This window comes from Peromyscus eremicus, chromosome 17, assembly GCF_949786415.1.
Source record: "Peromyscus eremicus chromosome 17, PerEre_H2_v1, whole genome shotgun sequence".
NCBI classification, from domain to species: Eukaryota; Metazoa; Chordata; class Mammalia; order Rodentia; family Cricetidae; genus Peromyscus; species Peromyscus eremicus.
Genome location: NC_081433.1, coordinates 38,479,597 through 38,486,520, shown reverse-complemented (window position 1 = coordinate 38,486,520; position 6,924 = coordinate 38,479,597). Strand labels below are relative to the sequence as shown.

The 6,924-nt window shown below is 44.5% G+C and overlaps 1 long non-coding RNA gene across 1 annotated transcript; it reads left to right on the top strand.

Moving 5' to 3' along the window:
* Positions 1–4,472: 4,472 nt before the first annotated feature.
* On the top strand, positions 4,473–6,471 carry LOC131894610 (uncharacterized). Its single transcript, XR_009374963.1, has 3 exons — positions 4,473–4,939; positions 5,529–5,738; positions 6,081–6,471. It is a non-coding gene; the product is annotated as an uncharacterized LOC131894610 (long non-coding RNA).
* The last annotated feature ends 453 nt before the right edge of the window (positions 6,472–6,924 follow it).

Sequence of the window (6,924 nt, the reverse complement as noted above, 5' to 3'; positions counted from 1 at the left end):
GGACGCGCCGATCCGCCGCTCCACCCCGGTGCAGAGCACGCTCTCACCGACCCGGGCCGCCGCCACCGCCGCCGCCGCCGCGCTGGAAGTCGGGAGGGAGGAGGCGTGGCCCGCGCGCGGCGGAAGGGGAGGTGGGGAGGAGCAGGGCGAGCACCCCTGCTCGGTCGCGAACCCCGCCCCCCCCGACTGCCGCCACTGCCGCCGCCTTAGGTCCTTGATGCAGAGTGGGTCTGCAGTCTGCTCCGCACCCGTGCAGTCAGCATCTGACTTCTGACCCGCGGCGGCAGCGGGACCCCGGCGGCGTGGCGGTGACTTTTGCGGTTTGCACAGAGCGCTTTTTTTTTTTGCACCGGTGGTGCAGGCGGTGGTCTCAGGAAGGGACGGCGCCTGGCCACGCCCACGGGCTTGAGAGCTTTTAGTTGTTGATGGTGAGTGATCTTCCTAGTCCTCTGAATCCATCATCAACCGACGTAAGCTGTTACTAAGACTACAGAAAGGTGACTTTTAAACAAAACAAAACAAAACTAAACTAAAGATTCCAGATGCCGGGGACCTGAAAGGGACAAGGGATAAAGGGACCTGGTTCGGGTCTCTGTAATAAGCCCTACAGGCTGTGTCCTCCTAGCCAGCGATGGCTTCTCAGCTTCCTGCCAGAAGGGTATAGGGCGTTGCAGCCGTGCCCCGAGGCCTCATACTTCGAAACTTCATTTGCATTGGCTTTTGTGGTGGACCAGGTTTAGAATTTCTACTCCAGTCCTGGGAAAGACCCTGAAAAGCAAGCTAAAGCCTTCTCCAATGAGTCAAGGTGCACACACGCTTGCTTTGCAGTCCCCTGGTAAAGTTTGTTGCGGTCCTGTGCCCCAGGGAACTACATCTGATTTCCTTACACATCGTTTACTGGACTCAGGTGTTAAGACTTTCTGGAGGAACTTTTGTTCCAACCCAGAATGACAGAATGTTTGTCCTACCCGCGGGGCTTGCGGCTGCTACTACCCACACTCCACACCGTCACTCCATAAATAAAAGCTACTGTAATAATCATGAGTTCTGATCTGCACATCCCCGATCTCAACTGCTAATCCAAACAAAAGCTTGTTAACTGTATTAATTTAGCCTCACAAAGGGAGAATAATGAGAATAAACAGTCGGTTCTACCTAATTTCTCACTAGCGCGAACACATCATTCTTCATCTCTACGGTCCAGCCTGTAGATTCCATAATTAAATTATGTACTGCTCTTGGTGGATACCAGGAAAGCAAAGGGGGGAAATATTTCATTGTTAGCTATAGATTTTTTTTTTTGGCCTTGATAAAACTCGGGCTTGAAAGAGCCACATAGATTATAGTGATGATTTTTTAATGTCAAGTTAACTTTAGTTGACTATCACATCACTAAAATTCATTATGTCCCGAGCGAGTGGTTTCTCTTCCTCCATCCACTGCGTGGTCTCTGTCACCCTCATCAATAGTCCCTGGGCCTTGTTGGGTTCATTTCTCTTCTTACCAACATCCAACTAATACATCACCAGTTGCTGCTGGTCCTTCAACCACAGCATCATTAAGCTTTCTTCCTTCCTCTGCCGAGTAAAGACTGTCATACATAATTTAGTTACTTCTCATCGTTCTCCATTTTGGTCAGCTCCCACACTCCCCCTCTGCAATAAATTCAGGACCCTGCTTGCTACAAACAAGTTACCCTCACTGTTCCTACATTCCGCTGAAAGCCCTCCTCTCGAAGAGGGCATCATCATTCATAATCCAGGAAACGCTCCTGATTCATGGTTTCACAACTAGAGGTTTTCAAATTTTCTGCACCAACAGTAAAGCCAGACAGCCAAGTGAGAGAAATGCCTGCCTTCCCATGTCTTGCTCATTAACACCTTGTAACTCCAAGCGTGACTGTAAGTGTTAAATCTCTCGCTAATACCTTACGTTTTGGCTTATAATGTGAGGCCTCTTGCTTCACCCTACCACACAGACGCAGGGGTTTGCTCTATTTTCAGTCATATCTAGATTTCAGCTCCCTAGGCAAGGTGAGGGGATGTCACAAGGGATAAACAGCATCAATATGGTCAGACTTTGGCCCACTCCTCTGCTTATGGAACGTCAGGTTATCTATGTGTATTACATTACTTAGAAAGTAGTTCAGTAGTTCAGGAGTGTGGGGGCCCCAGACTGAAAAGACCAGTCAAAGTAAAATTCTTCTGAGGCTACCCGGAAAGGGACTTGGATGGCATTCATAGATATTTGTCCTACCAAGATACCACCTAACAATTCTTCTACCTCTTTTGTTTGCCAAGAAGGGAAGTTTTTCTTTTTAACCAAAGAAACAGAGGCGGAAGTATAGGAAGTAGTCAATATGCACGTCATGTTTGTTATGGGGGGGAGAACACAGGGCTTTAGTCGGGCCATACTATGAATTACTTCATAGTACCCTAGTGACCTTCGAAGCATACTTACCTGGGCTTCTGTTGAATTAATGGTATGCATTTAATCATTTTGAAGAAATAATTTTCTACCATATACTAGTGCTGCAAGAATCACAATACACAAACCAGTTCTTGTTACTACCTGGTAAATGAAGAATAAATGAACCTTGCTGCTGCATTTAACATGTGAATGTTCTAAGTAGCTCATTGAAATCTTCTTCTTTTTACTTGAGTCTGTCGGTCTGTCTATCTATCTACCTACTTAACCTCTCTCTCCAACCTTCTTTCTCTGTCATTTATTTTGAGCAAGGGTCTTGGGTATCCAGGCTGGCCTATAATTTACTTCGTTGCTGAGATGACCTTCATCTTCCTGACTCTACCTTCCCGGTGCTGGGAGTACAGGTGTGTAATCAGATTAACACTCCACCAACTCAACTACATTCCCAGCTCATTTCCAGCTGTGTTTCTTTTTATAACCCACCAGTTGTGGGTAGAAGTACCAGGGTTACTGTTTTTCAAAGGATTAGTTATTTTATGTTCCCATACGCTGCAGTCCAAACTAAAATAGATTGTTTAAACCTAAGGGAAGATTGTATTATCTCCTATCTGACAAGAAAGTTGATGATGTTGTGGAATATTAGTTTAAGATGTATTACATTCGTTTATGCTGTTTAATGATGCAAAGATGTGTTGCATTCGTTTATATTGCATTTGTTTAACTCTGTAAAGCTGTGATACTTTGCCTGCCTACAACACCTGATTGGTCTAATAAAGAGGGGAATGGCCAGTAGCTAAGTAAGAGAGGGAAATAGGCCAGGCTGGTGTGCAGAGAGAATAAATAGGAGAAGAAATCTAAGGAAGAGTGAGGAATAAAAAAAGGAAGAGAGGAGGACACCAGGGGCCAGACACACAGGATGCCACACAGCCAGCCATGGAGTAAGAAGGAAAGGAAGATATATGGAATAAAGAAAGGTAAAAAGCCCAAAGGAAAAGCATAGTTAAAGAGAAACAAGATAATTTAAGTTAGAAAAGCTGGCTAGAAATAAGCCAAGCTAAGGCCGGACATTTATAAGTAAGAATAAGTTTCCATGTATTTATTTGGGAGCTGAGTGTCAGGCCCCCAAGAGTTAAAAAAAAAAAAAAAAAAAAAACCAACTACACAATGATAATATAAAAACTCAGTGTGTGATCTCATAAATATGTATGTGTGTGTATATATATATTTCATATGTGTTTTCAAGCATGAGGTCTGTTGTATGTATGTGTTCAATGATAGGTATACAAAGTAGTGATGGACATGACAGAATATGCCTATCAGAAATAAAAATCAGAACTCTTAAATAGACTTTGTTATAAGTTCAGGGTTGCCAATTACCTTTATTATTTCATAACTACAGTGGAGGCCAGTGGAGAAAGGTTAACTGGGCATATGTAAAGTGTGGATGCTTTGTTCTCCGTATGTGTATACATTATATATAATATAAAAATGCACACCAATACAATATATAAATATATAATATACACTATATATTATACAAACATATATAATATATTATATATGGAGTATATACCCCAGTGAGGTCTTTGTAATGAGTTAAGGAAAGGTACAATGTGGCAAGAGGCTGCACTAGCCACTAACTTCTAAATAAAATTTAACAGGGGCTTTCATTTACAGCGATTTTCAGGCATTCACCTTGTTCTATTTGTATCAGTAAATATATTGATCAGTAAATATTGGCTGGCTAAATAAATCAGCAGAAAAGAATTGCCTTATACCAAGCCATGCGTAGTCTCCATCACATAAAGCAAAACTTCGCAAGCTTTAGTTATTCCCACTATCTGCCTCCTTCTCTGTGTTTAATAGAGGGGCATTTGGCACACAGAGGGGCATTTGGCTCACAGAGGAGCATTTGGCAGGTGAGACTTTGGGGCTGGTGAGCCCAGCAACAAAGGGCAAACAGAACTGTTTTCAAGGCAGAAAAACCCAACTCTGAGGCTTAGGTTTGCTCTCAGCCCTGAACTTGCCATTTGTAACCCCCGAAGTAAAGGCAGCCACGAAGGCTCTCTGCCTCCCTGTGTTAATGCCAGTCCTCCTGGCGGCTTCCTTTTCCTCCGCAGACCTGAACTTGCAGCTCCTTTCATACATAGCTGGTTGAAGCTGATGGAAATTACATGTCTTATCACTTCTTAAAGGGGGAAAAAAAATCATAAAATGTAAATCTAAAAGAAATGGGCAATTTTCTTGTACCACTTTCTACTCCTGTGTAAGTTACCAAGTGCCAATCATTCCACTTTTTAAAATTCCGGTTTGTCAGGCAGCGCGCAGGCTTTCAGTGTTGTACGAGAAGAGATAATGCCTCGTGTGGAACCGCCACTTACGCTGCGTCTGTGGAAGTGCCGCCCTGAAGAGACGTGGTCAGAGGGCTGGTTTTACAGAAATATGAATGATCTCATTAAACACACCCTCCGCTCTGGGGTCACCATGGATCTCCTGAAAGGTCGTAGACAAGGTATGATGGTTCCAGATACAGAGTTCTTTATCGACATTGTGCTCACCACTTAGGTTGTGGCATGTGTTTTAGCTGGGATCACAAGGCGAACGCCTAAAAATTATTGTAAATGGAAGCCCCGATAATTTTTTTTTGTTTTTGTTTTTTTTGTTTTTTGTTTTTTGTTTTTCGAGACAGGGTTTCTCTGTGTAGCTTTGCGCCTTTTCCTGGAACTCATTTGGTAGCCCAGGCTGGCCTCGAACTCACAGAGATCTGCCTGGCTCTGCTTCCCGAGTGCTAGGATTAAAGGCGCGCGCCACCACCGCCCAGCTTTTTTTTTTTTAGAAGTTAATGGCTAGTATAACCTATGTGCCTTTTCTTAAGTCACTGGAGACCTCACCGGGTAAACTTCTCAAATAAAAAGGCAGGAGTCAAATCAATATTTTAGTGTCATACCCCCTCCCCCCCACAGAGGTGTTTGTTGAGGGGGACATTTGTGATCCTACCCCGACGACAACAATAGATAACTAATGCCATTGGGGGGGGGGGTGTAAAAAGATACAAACGAAATGATAAAGGGAGCTCGTCCTATTGTTGATCCCGTTTCCAGTGAGAGGTGCTAAGCTTTGGCCAAGAAGGGGACAGAGAACAGAGCCCAGGTCCTGTCTGTGGCGGCCACCTCCACAGTGTTTGATAGATAACTCTAAGATTGTGGAAGGTAAGAAGCGGCCAGCCTGGAAGCTTTGTACAATACCACGATCCTGGTAATGCCCCCTTCAAGTGAGCCCTGGATTTGACTATCAGCCCCAGGCCGTGAGAGGTAAGGCACTTGTGGAATCATCCCTAGGAAAAGGAGCGAAATTTAATAGTTTGGTGGTTACAGTAACCACTCTCCTGCCAGAAAAAAATCAATATCTACACAGTGTTAGACTCACACCAAGGGCTCCTGGAGCTGAGCCATTTCAGTGAAGAATAAACCCAGATTCATTAGAGGAGAGAGTCAGGATGTGGTAGGAGGTCAAACATAAATACACCCTGGGCTCCATTGTCCAGAAACCCAAGATGTGCTCCTTTCAGGACCTGAGCATTTTTTAAAAGCAGAGAATTTACAGAGCTGGAAGTGACCTTAGCAATCATTGAGTCCGGCCCCTTCTTTTTACAGATGAGGAAATACCAGCCCTGGAAGATTGCCGGCCTTGCCGCAGTCCACACCGCTGATCTGCGAGATTTCTCTCCCATCGCACTCTCGCAGACACTATGAATCAAACCGAAGCCCTTCGCTGCTGCGGACGGATGGACGCCCCTGTGGAAGGAACCACGTGAAGACTTCAAGGAACAGAAGGTCAAATCGGCCTCTGTGCACTCTCTTTGTCTGAGAGACCGATGTCATGTGTTTGCAATATTAATGATTAAGTAGCAACGTTAGACAACAGTGAAAGAAGTGTCCCCAAACAGAGCAGGATTACTTGGAGGTTCCGGGTGTTTTCTGCCTCAAAAGCAAAGCCCCTACTGCCTATCTAAACAGTAGGCTATGAGCACAGGGCTACCCCTACTCAGCTTCTTAACATCCTAACCAATTCATAAGCCACCTTCATTGGACGGGAGCGGGTACGCATAAAATAAACAAGACACAAAGAATAGGAGCAGACGTAGAGATCATTCGCATTTTAATTGTGATGGCATGTGCCTATATTTCGGAGAGGCTGGAGACTGGAGGATCATGAGTTCAAAGCCACCCTACCTGGGCTATTTAATACCTTTAAATTAAGCCAGCCTAGGTTACATAGAAAGACTCTGTCTCGGAAGAAAAAGGACAAATAAAAAATAATTGAAAGATGCCGGGCGGCAGTGGTGCAAGCCTTTAATCCTAGCACTCAGGAGGCAGAGCGAGGTGGATCTCTGTGAGTTCAAGGCCAGCCTGGTGTACAGAGTGAGATCCAGGACAGGCACCAAAACTACAGAGAAACCTTGTCTCAAAAAATAAATAAATAAAATTGAAAGAAAAA